General features: G+C 44.2%; 1 pseudogene; it reads right to left on the bottom strand.

The window, feature by feature from the left end:
- Positions 1–12,436: 12,436 nt before the first annotated feature.
- LOC101081167 lies at positions 12,437–15,788 on the bottom strand (annotated as a pseudogene).
- Between the last annotated feature and the right edge of the window lie 929 nt (positions 15,789–16,717).

Below are 16,717 nucleotides of genomic sequence, written 5' to 3'. Positions count from 1 at the left end.
AACAGTCCTGATAATATTCCTGAAACACAGGACAAACAGGTCCTAGGCCTCTGAGTTCAGAACTGTAAAATGCAGCCCCAGTGATTCCAGAAATGTTCTGAGTATTTGCAGTCCCCCAGCATGACCATAAAACTTTCCAATAAGTTACCCAGAAAATGATTAATTTTGAGCAATGTTATTTCTAACGAAACTTTCAAGATAAATTAGTTGCAAAAATGTACATTCAGTTAACTAAATGAATTGACCTACAGAGACGGAGTGTTACGTAGGAGTCAATTAAATGTTGGCAGGTGGCTGATTTGGAGGTGAGAATTGATCTTAATTCATTCTTAGATGCATGGTCTGGTGGACTGTTGGGCATCACAAAACTGATGACTATTCATGAGGGAATAGTTACAGTTTCTCTAAAAAAAGGCTTAGGTAGGACTTAAAGCAAAGGTGATACAGAACAGATTCCTCTTTTACCGGGTCATAAAATATTATCTTGTTGATAATATTCCCGCAGAACACATTTGTTCCAGAGACATTGAAGGAAAGTTGTATGTCCAAGCATCGATGATTAGGGATTTGATGCTAAATGCTCAGAAAATGGAAATGTTCAGAAAATGGAAAGACGTCATCGGAGGATGTGGATTCTCCCTCATTTTTCCATACGTTGAGAACAATTCCGATCGAACATGCCCCATGGTTGCTTTTTTAAAAACCTAGCGAGTGGAAAGAAATATGACTGCTACTAGCTACGAAGTTGTTACATAAGAAGAGTAAAGAGAGAATTTTGCCAACAGATGTGAGAACATATGGTTCTGAAACAGACACATGCATATTGATGGAGTATAGTGTGAAGCTGAATGAGAGGTGAAAGGTGCCTTGGTTATTTAGAACCCAGGGCTGATTGGGTAATCGTTTGGAAAGAACAGAAAGAGGTATAGGCCTCTATCACATGCCAGATTTAATTCAAATTGATCAAAGTTTGAAATACAAAATCTGAAAGCCTTATGCCCTGAAACAATATAGGTGAGTCTCTATAACCCCGAGGAGAGCGTGGCATTTCTAAACATTGTCCCAAAGGCAGAACCCACAGAGGGTTTGAAAGCTTTGAAAGATTTTACACACAAAATACACAGACTAGCACACCTTCCTTGCAAACATCCGAGGAACGGCCACAGAACAAACTCCGATGAGGACACAGAGGGCATTTCTGTTGGTTGGTAGGGACGGCAAATCCCCCAAACAGAAAACAAGGATCCATATCCATGGACTTGAATACAATTATGTATTTTTTTTTAATTTTTTTTTAACGTTTATTTATTTTTGAGACAGAGAGAGACAGAGCATGAACGGGGGAGGGTCAGAGAGAGAGGGAGACACAGAACCGGAAACAGGCTCCGGGCTCCGAGCCATCAGCCCAGAGCCCGACGCGGGGCTCGAACTCACGGACCGCGAGATCGTGACCTGGCTGAAGTCGGACGCTTAACCGACTGCGCCACCCAGGCGCCCCAATTCCAGGCTAATCTTGATCTATGACCCTAGTGTAAGACAAGTAGTAGGGGCTCGAACTCACGGACCGCGAGATCATGACCTGAGCCGAAGTCGGACGCTCAACCGACTGAGCCACCCAGGCGCCCCCAATTATGTATTTTTAGAAAGAAAGAAAGAAAGTACATCAACTCCCATCTCCCCCAGTGCCCTCCAAACCCCTGCAGAAAAACAAACAACCCCCCCGCCCCCAATAATCCTTACTACTTAGAAACTTAAAATTAAAACAACTTTATATCAAGTTTTTGGTTTAAAGCAAAAATCAAAAGTGGAACCGAAGGACCATCCACTAGAGCACAAAAGTGCCCAATATATCACTGCCAGGACGATTCCACAACTTTCAAAGCTTTTAGTAAACCTTAATACACAATGGAAGTCGGGGCATATAGTTTTTAAAACTTTTTTCCTCCTCCCATAATTAATGAAACCCTAAAGAGAACAAATCCTTTTATTTTTTTTATTTTTATTTGTTTTTTCAACGTTTATTTATTTTTGGGACAGAGAGAGACAGAGCATGAACGGGGGAGGGGCAGAGAGAGAGGGAGACAAAGAATCGGAAACAGGCTCCAGGCTCCGAGCCATCAGCCCAGAGCCCGATGCGGGGCTCGAACTCCCGGACCGCGAGATCGTGACCTGGCTGAAGTCGGATGCTTAACCGACTGCGCCACCCAGGCGCCCCGAGAACAAATCCTTTTAAGGGGATGGAATGGGTTTGGGGAGGGTGGGTCAGTGGCTAATGGGGGGGTTTCAGAAAATTTTGAGGCAATGCGGGAGAAATGGGAGCACGGAAGCATATGAAAAAGAGAGAGAAGCCATCTTTTTTGTGACTTTCTGTCACAAAGGGGCTGTGGTAAAAGTTGGAACCCCTCATCCTAATAAGTCCCCAAGGCCTCCCAAGCTCTCGGCATCCTGTCTATAGGGAAGCATGGCAGTTTCCTGTGCCCCACCCTTAGCACACACAGTTTGTTTTTGTTTTTGTTTTAATATAATTTATTGACAGAATGGTTTCCTTACAACACCCTGTGCTCATCCCAACAAGTACCTTCCTGAATGCCCATCACCCACTTTCCCCTCTCCCCCACCCCCCATCGACCCCTCAGTTTGTTTTCAGTATCCAAGAGTCTCTTGGTTTGCCTCCCTCCCTCTCTGTAATTTTTTAATTCCTTATTCACCCCCCAATCATAAAATGAATGTCTGCCTAGCATTTATCCATGAGCCAACAAACCCCAAACCAAACCCTGAGAGTTGTTTTGGAGAAAAGGCAAAGAGAGAGGCTGTAAAACTCGTATATAGGTATTGGCACGTCAGGTCAGGGCGGCCTTCACTTAGAAGCCTCTCTGCACATGCTCATCTCCTACCCCAGATGTCATTCCAGGGGATAAGAAGGGGGAGGGTGACTGAGGGACTTAGCCCTTCTATCACCACCCCCCCTAAAGATCGTGTGAAGTAAATGATCAGAATAAATTAGTTTGAACACATAGATGATTGTTTTTCTCAATCACCAGTGGTTGGGGCTCATGAAAGAGGCCAGTCGAACTATAGACAAAAACAAGCAGTTGTAGTGTGAGTTAAAAAGGGTGAGCCTGCGGGGCGCCTGGGTGGCTCAGTTGGTTAAACGCCCGACTTCAGCTCAGGTCACGATCTCACGGTCCGTGAGTTCGAGCCCTGCGTCGGGCTCTGGGCTGATGGCTCAGAGCCTGGAGCCTGCTTCTGATTCTGTGTCTCCTTCTCTCTCTCTGCCCCTCCCCTGTTCATGCTCTGTCTCTCTCTGTCTCAAAAATAAATAAATGTTAAAAAAAATTAAAAAAAAAAAAAAGGGTGAGCCTGCTACATTTGGGCCCATCTAAATGTTTTCCTCCCACTTTTGCACACAGGCTTCTGAGCACCCATCTACACAGCCTGGTACCCCTACTGCTTTCTGGCTTCTAATGTCTACCAAACACTCAAAAGCTGCAGCTATACTGAAAGGTATCCCTCTTTTTCCAATGAATCCATGGTTAGTGCCCTCATATCCCAGGGTCGTGGTCCTACATTGTCCTACGACAACATCCCCTCCTGTCTTCCCATCCTTTGAAATCTCGACTTACAAGGACACAGTAGCTTCCCTCCACCCCCAATCTCCTATTAATGTCTGTTTTTCTACCTCCAAAGCTCCAAACAATTTTCACAGGGGCCAGGAGCTGCTCTTGGGTCCTGTTGCTCCCGGTGGGGGCCCGGACACTGGCCGAGCAAGGTTGGCAGTGGGAAAGAACCCAAGCAGCCCGAGATGCCTGCCTGCACTGTTGGAGACAGTGCATTTGCCATAGAAGTGGAGCTCTGAGACTTGTCCCCAGGTCTGTTTTCTACTAATCAGATTGCTTTTGAACAATACCAGGGAATAGAGAAAACAGAGAACGTGTTTCCCCTTGGGTCTTAAAGCCTAAGGCCTGAGCCCCAGAAATCCCTCATCTGGGATGCACATACCTTGAACAACACCTCTTCTTCTATTTCCTTCATAGGTTGGGAGATGGGCAAGGACTTCTGCTCCTTTCTCTCTCCCTCTCTCCTGAGATATGCTCAAAGATGAGGGGGGCTCAGGGGTGTGATCACCTTGAATATGGAGACAGACTGACTGCAGAATTTCTGCCAGGGAACGGAATCTGGAGCTGTATTCATTCCGTTCACTTATTCATTCACGTACAGTATTCACTTCACAGCAGTTATCTCTTCATATACGTGGAGAATAAATAGCTTTTTGATTTTCTCTTTGAGACAGGCAAGCTGATGTATGGAAAGAGAGATCGTTAAGAGCAGAAGAGAGTGGAAGAATCCAGGAAGCACTTTCCAAGAGGAAAGCCCTCTGCCAGGTGAGGGGCGCAGTGGGAAACGGGAGGTGCCCACAGCTTCTGGAAGCTCTGTTTTCGCCTCCGTGCCATGTTCAGTAAGAAGAATGGATATCGCTGTGTTCAGCTTCTGGCTCTTTTGTTTTCCAGAAGAAGGTTATTATCCCAGGACAAGCAAACATTGATTTCAGGAAATTATTGACCAGGCACCTTTATCTGGATCTCTTTCTCTCTTACCATATTTTGATTTTGAAAGAGTAAATTCATTAAAAGCAAGAGCCTGGGCTGCCTCGTGGAAATTATAATGAGGACGGATGAAGTCATCAAGGACAGTACCTGGGGCTATGTAGAGAGATGTGCACCAAAACATTAGATCTGTATCCTCTAGGATCTGTATCCTAGAGGATGTGGAAGGCCAGGGCCCAAAGCTTTGAGAGGGACTCGCAGAATGTGAATAGAAAACGCCACCAGAGACAATTCCGTAGGGCACTGGGAAGAAAAGCAAAACAAACCCTTATTTGACATCTCTTTTTAAGGAAATGTATTCTTCTGTGCGGTGGAAATGTCCCATATCCGTACTGCTACCCTAGCCAGGAGCTACATGTGGCTCCCGAGCGCGTGAAATGTGGCCAATCGGCAAACCTGACCTAGCTGTGATGGGGACATGGGTAGGGCTGGGCCAAAGCCGCCCTTCAGCGACCATATTTCAGCTGCTACCCGGAGTGTCAGTGGGTGTTCTCCAGAAGAAGGAATGAGAACATTCCAGGAAGGGAAATCATTTGGGGATCTGAAAGACCACTGTGACTGGAGGCGGGAGAGTCACAGAGAGCTTGGAACACGCTCCAGAATTTTGGCATTTTATCCTAAGGGATTTTTGGTGGACTTCGCCCCCGAAAACACACATATGTCCAAAGAGCCTGCAGAACCACAGGCAGGAGCATATCCTCTTTTCCAGCTGTGGCTGCTTGCAGAGATGACTGAGAGGTCAGCCAGGATTTGGGCAAAGACAGTGTAGGACGACAGTGGTGTCCGTCTGTCCCAGCCAACTTGGTTTGTCACTAACAGCAAAGTTTAATCCCACAGAGCCTGCCTTATTTGGGTTTGCTGTAGACTCTTCCCAGCTGTGGTGTGCTTACTAAAAGGCAACGGGGCCCTTCAAAAACACATGAGCGTTGAAAGAGCGTGGACTTGTGGTGACAATTTTGCAGCAAATAACCCCCACAGAATCTGGTCTCCACACTTAAACTCACCTCTGACCGAACAGAAAGGAAATATAAGAAGGCAGTTTTAACTACCTTGCATTTACCCAACGTGAAACTGCCAAAGGCATTGCATCTCAGTGTTACCAGAAGCCCCAGCTTCCCGGGACATTCTGCCCCGTTCTCCACTGCAGAAACACGGACCTGAGAGCTTTCGTGGTCTGGGTCCCACATCCACTCTGTGGTTGTGTGAAGAAATCGGAAACCTTAGGATCTGTTCAGCTCTCCAGATCTGCCATGGTGAGGGAGAGTCATGAGCATTCTTGTCTGCAGTGACTGCATGAAACTCGCATTTCAACAACAGACTACTTTTTAGCTTAAGTAAGGGAGACAGATTTATACTAGCAAAATTATTTGAAGTGCAAATTTAACTGGACATTCCATATGTTATGTCAGGCAGCCCTGCGTGTGGGTGGCATCTCATTGGCATGGCGGGGAGGTGGGGACAGCCTTCTGGGAAAGGTTTGCAAATGAGCCGGCATATCTGGGGACAACTTGAATGACTGCAGGGTTCTGCGGTCTTGTGGCTCCGAAATAAAACCCCAAAGAACGGCAACATCGTGGACAGAAGCAGATACGGAGTTCAGCAAGCCTAGCTTTGAACTTCCATCATTGTGTGAAACTGGTGCAAGTACCTTGATGTCTCTGAGACCCGGGTTTCTCATTCACAATGAGGACTAATACTTGGTTTTGGAAGTTGAAGTAATGATTGAAGATAACTTATGCCAAGGATGTGGCACCTTATAAATATATGAATTTTTACAAATACGGTGGGACTGGTGGCTCAGTCAGTTAAGCATCCGAGTCTTGATTTCAGCTCAGGTACAATTTCATGGTTTGTGAGTTTGAACCCCACGTTGGGCTCTGCCCTGACAACGTGGAGCCTGCTTGGGATCCTCTCACCCCCTCTCTCTGTCCCTTCCCTGCTCACACTCTATCTCTCTCTATCAAAGAAGAAATAAATAAACTTAAAAAAATACAGTAGGACTGGTAAAAATCCTCCCAAGGGAAGACCAACACGACTGAAGACAATAGGTCTACGACAAAACTGAAGGTCAAGTGAAACCTGCTGGGCAGCTGTGGGGAGGGCTAGAAGAGGTATTCTGGGCGCAGGCTGACCCGGCCCACGGAATGTGGAAGTTAGCCTCTAGTTTGCTGCTGTGGATTTCCACCAGCAGGCTTCCCTGCATCTCTCAGGACACAGATGCTTCTTTTCTAAAATAAAGGAATTTTATTTAGACAGATGTATTGAAAGGAATCGAGGACAGTTTGCATTTAAAAAAGTTGAAGCATTGATCTCTTGCTTGCCCTGATTTACCATGAAACCAGAGACAAGAGTTACTGTGTAGATCTGGTGATGAAGGTGAGCAGGAGGTTGTAGGAGTGGGGTGAGGTTTATGGAAGGCATCTCAGTAAATGAGCTTTATGCATGGGTTGCGTTGTGTATACTGCTCTACTGACAGGGGCACCGAGGAGTGGAGGGGACCCTGCTGTGGCACAGGTGCTGAGTGGTCCTTCTGCATCTGTGTGGCATGTTACAGTGTGTCCACGAGCTCTTTGACACAGCTTGAAAAGTGGACCCTAAGTATTCTCTCCTTAAGTGAAATCAGGGCTTAATGATTCATGTTTAACAAATAGAGTGGAGGTGATGGTGTACTGGGCTTCCAAGACTAGGTCATGAAAGACATTGTCTCCTCCTCCTCTCTTTGGGATCACTCATGATAGGGAAAGTCGGACATAGTGTAAGGACACTGAAACAGCCCTACAGAGAAATCCGCAGGAAAAGGAACCGAGGCCTCCTGCCAACAGCCACGCGGAGGAGACATCTTGCAAGCAGATTCCCCCATTGTAGCTGAGCCTTCAGATGACTATCGCCTCACGAGTGACCCTGACTCAGAACCACCCCTCTAGGCTGCTTCCAGATCCCTGGCCATCAGACGCTATGTGACATGATAAATGCCTGTTGTTTTAAGCTGCTAAATTTGGAGGTGATTTGTTAAGTAGCAGTGAATAATTAATACAAAAACCAATAACAACTAAAACATATTGAGTGCTTAGTATGTGCCAAGGACTCTTTTAAGCATTTACACATGTTAACTGTTATTTTCTCTAGTTCACAAATGAAGACAATGAAATACAGAACTGTTACATAACTTGCCCAGGTAAATACACGGTAATGACCTAAATATATGTAGACCTAAATATATGTAGATTCTTTTTCCATATGTGATCTCTCATGCATGTTTGTTTTATTGCTGTACTGTCTGTTTCTTTACTAGATTATAAATCCCACAAGGTCAGGGAAGGCATTCTACCCATATCATCGGAACCTAGCAGAGTACTTAGAACACAGTATGCCTAGAATAAATATTTAGATAGATTGAATAAATGGATGATGAAGAAGTAAATTAAAAAATCATTACATTCTAGCTCTTTGCCCTAGAAGCTTAAGCTTTTGGGTCTAACACAGAGCCTTATATGGGAACTTCACTGTTGGGTAATATTAGTGTGTCCTTTCATTTAGAATTGAAAAATTGGACTTTATTTTGTTGCCAAATTTAGATGGTGCACAATGCCTCAATCTAACCCAGAAATCCACTGTTTCACAAATGTGTACTTAAATCCAAGGAAAATTGGAAATAACCTAAATACCCAACAATAAAGTTTAATAAATTATGTACTTCAGTGCAATGAAATTTTATGCAAGCTCTAAAATTATAGAACTATGTTGAATCAAGAAAAATATTTCAAACAATATTGAATGAAAATAGCAAAAACAAAGTAAATTTTAGGTAAATTTATATTACATACATTATGCAATTATTAAAAATAATTAAGCATATTTATTTATATTCCATGAAGTGAACTCAAAGACATATTTCTAAGTTTTAATGTTAGTAACATATGGATAGTATTGTGCAAAATAATATTTTTAGTTAAGTGCAAAGAAAAATCCCTTTCCAAGTATTGCCCTTAACCTAAGTGACAGCAAACACTGAAAGAATATTTTACAGGAAGGTTTGCTCCTGTGTGCAGAGCTTGAGGCAAGCCTGGCATGTCAATGAACATGGTACATCATGCCAATGGCACCACATGGCAATGAGCACGTGACCCAGCACAGAGCAAAATCAACTGGATGTTAGCAGATTCCCATTAGAAGATTCACCATGAAGATGCTCAGAATATAGTAGCTGAAGCCTTAAATATCATGTGGTCAAGCTCCTCACTTTATAGATGTGGAAACAGAGGCACAGAGAGGTGAGGTGTTGTGTACCCCAGGCCGGATGGCTATTAACTGCAGGAACCGAGACGAATATTCAGATCTCTGGAGTCTTAACTGAACTGTAGAGAGCGATGCACACTCTGTAGCTATTTCATGTATGTCGTATGTCATGATGATAAACTACTATTATGCCTATTTCACAGATGGTAGAATCGAGACCCAGGGAGTTTGAGTGACTTAATGTGTTGGTTTCAGAGTGTGACTTCTTATGTGAGACTGACTAGTTTCAAACTTTTCTCAAACATTTAACCAGTATGTATGACTTGGGAAAGTTGCTTAGTCTCTCTAAGACTTGGGATCATCTGGAAAGTGGGGGCAAAAATAGCCCTAAGTTATAGGGCTGTTGTGAGGATGACACGAGCTAGGTCGCCTAGAGTTCCCAGCAGTGTACCTGCACATCGTGAGAATTTCAACCAATCTTAGCTTTTTTCTTTATTGTTTATATATCAACCGTGAGAGATCAGAGCTCAAATTCCACACTGACGTTTGGAACTCTACAAATATTCTACAATACCAAGTCTGACATATTTATTTCATATCTCTGCTATCATCTGATGCTAATGCTGCCGTAAGTAAGGGTTGTGACCTTGAGCGATTTGTTTCCTTTCTCTTAGGGTCTTGCTCACCTTTGCAATGGGATGTGGGTGCTTGGGGCCGGGTTTGTGAGCTCTGAGGTTGCTTTTAGCTCCAGGATGCTATTCTTTTTTTTTTTTTAAATGTTTATTTACTTTTGAGAGACAGAAAGAGACAGAGTGCGAGCCGGGGAGGGGCAGAGAGAGAGGGAGACACAGAATCTGAAGCCGGGTCCAGGCTCCGAGCTGTCAGCACAGAGCCCGACGCGGGGCTCAAACCCACGAACTGTGGATCATGACCTGAGCCGAAGTCGGATGCTTAACTGACTGAGCCACCCAGGTACCCCACCAGGATGCTATTCTTTCCTGAGTGCCCGCCATGGAAAACGAGCGGCCTCAGGACCATACAGGATGCAGAGATGGTCCTGCCCACGGTCAGCTTAGACAAGATGTACGCACCATGTAGTGCATGATTGGGTAGAGAACAAAAGCTGCTCTGAGAGGGAGAGAGACAAAAGCAGGCCTCTTGGGGCTTCAGAAGGGTGTAATCCACTTTCACCGTGTGGAGTGAGGGGAGATTAAATGAAAAGGGGAGCTTTTAGGATGGGCCTTGAAGAGCAAGTGTGCTGGAGGAATAATGAGCCTGGAGATGGAGGGAGGCAGGTCCATATTGTGAGGGCTTCAAATACAGGTAACATGGAAATATATGTGTGGCAACACTGACCAGCCGTGGACAGTCCAGGCGGCAAAGCCCAGGCTATGACATATCGGTGGAAAGGGAGGGTGGGGAGGAGGAAGGAAAGAAGAAAGAGCCAGAGGAGACTCTGCCCTTCTATATGTGGAGCCTGGAGGCTGGCTGGGGAAGAGGGGCTGATCGATTTCTACGGGGTAACTGCTCCTCGTGGGTGTCCATGGGGCATCAGATAACGGTGGCCAGAAGAAAGCAGGTTTAAGGAGCCGCATCTCTGCAGAGAGGCCAGGACTGGCCGCACAAGAGGTGCACGCTGCTCCCGGATTCCTGCCTCCAGTGCTCACCAGGCACCACCCCCTCCACCAGGCGCCGTTAGGGACTGTGAATTCCCAGATGAGCCGAGCACCCTGCCCCTGGCCTCTGAGCAGTTTAGTTCTCAGCAGTGAGATTCAGAAGCATCAGAGTAGAGGAGGTGGGGCATCGCGACACCCTGTGTTCAGGTCCATGGCGCGTTAGTTCTGGAGTGGTCCAGCTCCTGGTCTCCACCTGCAGCAGACTGAACCAGCGCTGCTCAGGGCACCCAGGCCGCTGGCACAGAGCTCCCTGGAGGTCCTGGCAGCCCTGGGCCAATGGAGGTGAACAAAGGACTCAACTCAGGGATAGTGGTCTTTACTGATTTATTTTTTCCCAAAGCAGCTGTTCTTGATGTGGTAAGAATAGTATTCACCAAAGGCAGGAGACAGAAAGCAGGGTTTGATGGCGGTGTGGTGGGGAGGAGAGGAATGGGAAGGGAGGGCCGAGAGGGTGTCCCCCCCCTGCTGTGCTCACCGCGGGCCACCTTACAGTCACTGCTGCCATCACCTTCCCTCCTTGTAACCCAGGACTCTGACCCCAGGCTAGACACTGATTATTTGCTTTGGTGATTAAAATGAGTCGTGTGGGAGTTGGGGGGTGACAGATATGGCTTAGGAAGAACAGGTGTCTCATGACAAGATCAAAGGGCCAGTGAGGGTGTCGTGATGAATTTGAGCTGGAGCTGAAAACTGCGTGCGCCCCTGGCCTGCTTTGTCCCAGCCCCGCATCCCAGGGCCCCGGGGGTGCACGCAGGGGTGGGCTTGCTGCCTGGGGTGGCCGGGCCCAGAAGGAGCCAGAGGGTGATCCCAGGAGTTGCCCCTTGAGAACCTCATTTATAAAGTCAATATTGAAACTCAGGAGCTGGGAAGACCTGGGATAGAGCTGTTCATGGGGAGCAATGGCCACAAATGTAAAAGGAAGGAAAATGGCCGCAGTTTCAAGCTTTGGGGTGGCACCGACCTGATGTTGGGTCCAGCTGTGTCAGGCCCTATGTATGAAGCCCTAGGCAAGCCACATGACTCTTCTATTAGAGTTATGCTCAAATCCATACAGCGGAAACACAAGAGAATAGCTTAACCAATTAAGGATTTGCTTTCTCACACAAAACGAAGTCCTGCGATAGCGCAGTGGCTCTCAATGTCATCTGTGTACCAGGATCCTCTCTTTCCATGCTGCCCTTAGGTGAGTCTTTTGTCCTCTTGCTCCCTGCCTCACATTCATAGTAGGTTGCTTGCCCAGATCCTTGTGTCTGCATTCCAGACAGACAGAAGGAAAGAAGCAGAGAAGGGTGGCACCGGAACCTGGGAGGCAGCCTGTATGAGACCCCCCCCCCCCCCCCCCCCCCCCCCACCAGCTCAGGGCAGGTTGTCTGGAGAACAACTGGCTGTATTCCTGCCCTAAACAAAATATTCTGCAAGTGAATAAACGCTGCCTCGGCACCTAGGGGTGTCTGCTCTGCCTCTTCCCTATCTGTACAAGGGTCAGGCGATAATCTATTTAAGGAGCGTAGCATAGAACTTTCCATGTAGTAGACACAGTGTTGATAGCTGCTAATGATATGAAGTAACCCTGCTCAGCTACCTCTGAGAGTCACAGTGGAGGACAGGGTGAGCACCTGACCAAGGCTAAGAGAATTTTTCTTTTGAGCAAAGTCTATCAGGTACGTATATATCCAAACTCATCGAAATGTATATAACGTTAAATATGTGCAACTTTTTGTATACTGATATTTTCAATTCAGTTGGAAAAAACCAAGGAGTATTGATTGAAAATGCTTCCTCTCTTAGATTGTCATATTCATCCAGAAGTGTATGCTCCTTTGTTTTAAAATAAATTTAATTTTTTTAAGAGAGTTATTTTTTATTTTTATTTTTTGGTTATCAAATGATCCTTTACTGAAATATTTCCCTTTGTAGTTCTTAACTAGCTGGGCCTTCCACTATACCAGCATTGACGTTATGAGGTTGGTGCCCATCAACATTGCAGTCCACAGATTAGGCAGTCCCCAGGATCTCTTTTATGATTCCAGAGAGTTCTCCTGCTAGAGATCAGTGCCGCATCTGTTGGACAATGTTGACAACTTATCAAAAGTGATATTTCCACTGTGCTTGATGTTTTTCTGCTTCTTTCTGCCTTTTAGTGGTTCCTTGAGGGCTTTGATAATTAGGGCAGAGGCAGAAGGTTCCACTTCAGTCTCGGCCTGGGTCAGTTTCACTGTCATCCTCAGACCCTTCCAATCACCAGCTGCCTCGGTGATGTCATCACCATCATTTTTTGGAGATAGACCCAAGGGGTCGATCTTTGGAGCCAGGACAGATGCGGCGCCGACTTCCCCACTGGTGCACTTCAGATACACAACATTGATCTTGTTGGGGTCAACTTGGGCCACGTGGTGGAGGTGACTGATGTTGGATGAGCCTAGATTCAGGAGGACTGAAAACAGTTGCACTTTTGCCTCCTCCCAGCTGAAAGCCAAAAGCTAGGATAGTATTATATTTACAAAAATATCATGAAGGTAGTATAGAGGGTTCCCATATATTCCATACCCAGTTTCTCTTATTACTCTTATTAGTAACATCTTAGATTAGATGGTGCATTTGCCAAAATAAATGAACTGATATTGATATATTAGATTATAGACCTAAAGTCTATACTTTATGCACATTCCCTCAGTTTTTACCTACTGTCCTTTTTCTGTTTCAGGATCCCATCCAGGATACTATATTTCATTTAGTTATCATGTTTTCTTAGGCTCCCCTTGGCTGGGATAGTTTTTCACACTTTCTTTGGTTTTGATGATCTTGATAGTTTGGGGGAGTACTGGTCAGGTGTATTTTAAAATTTTAGAATGCCCCTCTACCGGGATTTGTGTGATGCCTTTTCTCATAATTAGACTGGGGTTTTGTGTTCTTGGGAGGAAGATCATAGAGGTAAAGAGCCATTCTCACATCAAGGGTACATGTTCTCAATATGACATCACTGTTGATATTGACCTTGATCACCTGACTGAGAAAGTATTTGTCAGGCTTCCCCACTGTGAAGTTACTCTCCCCCCTCTTTTCATGTTTTGCTTTTTGGTAGGAAGTCATTATGTACCATCCCCACCTGGAGAGTTACGAAGAGTTCTGCTCTACCTTGTGGAGGGCTGAGTATCTACATAATTTATTTGTAATGCTGCATAGGAGATTTATCTCTTCTCCATAATGATTTACTTATTCAGTCATTTATTTATATCAGTATGGACTCATGAATACTTACTTTATATTTTGGGCTATAATCGATTACAGTTGACCCTTGGGTAATACAGGGGTTTGGGTGCCGGCCTCCTATGCAGTCAAAAATTTACATATAACTTTTGATTTCTTAAAACTTTACTAATAGCCTACTATTGACTGGAAGTCTTAGCAATAACATGAATGGTTGATTAACAAACAGTTTGTATATGTATTATATACTGTATGCTTATGATAAAGTAAGGTAAAAGAAGGAAACCATTATTTAAGAAATCATAAGGAAAAGACAATACATTTACAGTATCGTACTGTATCTATTGAAAAGAGTTCACAGTTAAGTGGACCCGCACAGTTCAAACCCATGTTGTTCAAGGATCAACTGTACAACATCATTTATGTTGTTGCTCAAATTGTTCCAACTTTGGCCATTGGGAGCTTTCTCAGTTGTCTCTTGTGTCCTTTGAACATGCCCTCATCAATATATTTTGTTGTTTGAGCGTTTCCTTCCTTTCTGGCCTTCTAAGATGCTCTAGGTTCGCTTTGTGTATTTCCTGCCCTAGTCCTACAACACCATTTTTCTCCAGGAAGCACAGTTTCTTTACATTAAAAATGATATTAGAACCAAGATCTGGGTGCTAGGTATGTTCCTTGCTATTGAGGTGTCCTTGTTTCTAGGTCCTCTCAGGGGACAGAGAAAGGAAATGTATGTGTGTATACTATATAGTATACATACTATATGTGTGTATACTATACCACGTGGGTATGCTTGTGCTTGCATGCAGATATATATCCACTTGTATCTATATTAATCTAAACATGAATTTATACTATTTCACCGACTCTAGTGCATTACTGTATGGAACATTTTAACCTCCTTCCCTTGTTTATCTGTCAACACCCACTTCAAAAGTGAAAAATATGGCTCTTACTCTCTGTATCCTGGAAAATTATTCTCCAAAAGTTAAGGAGAAATAAAAACTTTCTTAGGAAAAAAAACTGAGGAAATTCATCACTGTCAGACCTGTCCTCTAAGAAATGTTTTAGAAGTGCTTCAGGTAAAAGGAAAATGAGATAGTGACAAACGGGTCTACGTAAAGAAAGAAAGAAAAAGTATTGGAGAAGAAAAAAAAATGAAAGTCAAATAGAACCTTTATTTTTCTTATTTTTAATTAATCTAAATTTTAACCATTTAAAGTATAATAGTAACAATTATTGAGTGATTATAGCATACGAATAAGTAAAATAAGTGAATGACTGTGGTTGTCTCATGTCAGGAACCAGGAACTCCTTGAACATGACCTTGAACGCTCTTTGTCCCCATCAAGAGTTGTCTCTGTTGTAATCCTTACAGCATTTGATAACATCTTGTGGCAGATATAGCTTCCTCTCAGTGCCTCACCCCATTTTGTTTGCCTAGTAAAAGTAGAACAGGACATTAGTCCTTGCAGTGGCTGGGGAATTGGGGAGGTAATAGAAGAAGAAATCAGAAGGAGCTGGAGACATATGCCCAGTTTTATAAATGGGAGCCATAGGGGTTGATATTGGGAGTAGGAGGGCAGAGTCACATTTGAGAATACAGTAGGTGATGCCATTTGAACATAAGGGAATACTGCAGAGTCAAAGTTTGTGACCTGGGCAACCAGGCATAGCAAATTTCCAACCACCATTCTAGTTCATTATTATTATTAACTTTCCTGTGTCCTTGATGGGTTTTGGGGGTCACTGCTGAATTCACCCGGGACATAGATGCCCTGCTACCCTCAACGGGCCTGAGTGACTTAAGGTACAATCCTTCAAAATTTTGAGTACATGAATTGAATGAAGTTGTATGAGCCTGCAGGTTAGCTCATGTAAAAGTGTAGGGATGGCTGTCTCCAAGAATATTCTACTGGAGAATTTGGGAAAGGATAAACTGGGTTGAGACCCTGCATAATACACACAGCGCAATGCGTTCTTGTTGATGAGTAGAGGGAGAGATGACCATAGGAACCCCATAAATATATTAGAGGAAACAGTGCTTATAACAAACTCACATCATTGTGGAAATTGCTGTACTGGGCTTTCACTTGGACAAAACATTGAGGGTTAGAGTGAAATGTCCCTACAACTTGAATGCAAATATCTCTTCTGAGATTTCATGTCATAAAGTGAAGAAATGTTTTTTTCTTCTTAGTGGTTATTACAAGAATTCTTTATTCAGAAGGGACATGGATTTTTTTGGGGGGGGGTGGAATTGGTTTTATAAGCCTATTGAGGGAATAGAAACAAGCTTTAAGGACATGGGTTTTGGGCTGGTGCCTAGTTTCCACGAGGAAGAGAAAAGCTCTGTTTAATAAATGGGAAGGGGAGGAGTTTAATGTTCCTAAACAGACAAATCCAGGAAGAAAGAAAAAGAATCAAGAAAGATTGACTCCCATGGGAAAGGATGATTAATGGCTCTGGAATTGAGAGCAGATCCCAAAAGAGCAAATAGAAATGTCTGATAGCTTTTTGTTTTGTTCTGTTTTTACCATGTTGGGACTGCATGATAGAAATCCTCTTTGCCATCTCCTCTGTAAAATTGCCCCCAATCTGGAGTGTGTGGATTGGGGGTGGGGAATTATGAAGGGAAGAAGCAGATCCAGACAATAGATTGAACCCATGTAATTGATGAGAGAAGCTCTTTGCCATAAGTCACTAGGCATGATAAGTTGAGTGTGTGTGTTTTCTTGATCAAGGCAGGATGAGTGAAGCCTAAAAATCCTTTAAGTCTTGGCTTCATATGAAAGAAAGTGTAATAATAATTAACTTACCTGTGTGAACCAGAGTGTGAAAAGTTCACAGTACCAACATATCTCTTATTGTTTAAGGGAGCTTGTCAAATTTGCTCTGACTTCACAGGAAGACATGAGTATGTCCATGAATGTGTCCATTCTGGCAACCTATATTCATCATCCTTTAAATAATGAAGATGAGAGATGAAAGCCA

Source organism: Felis catus, chromosome D2 (assembly GCF_018350175.1).
Source record: "Felis catus isolate Fca126 chromosome D2, F.catus_Fca126_mat1.0, whole genome shotgun sequence".
Classification (NCBI taxonomy): domain Eukaryota; kingdom Metazoa; phylum Chordata; class Mammalia; order Carnivora; family Felidae; genus Felis; species Felis catus.
Note: the sequence above shows the minus strand (reverse complement) of the source record. Positions and strands in the feature narration are given on the sequence as shown.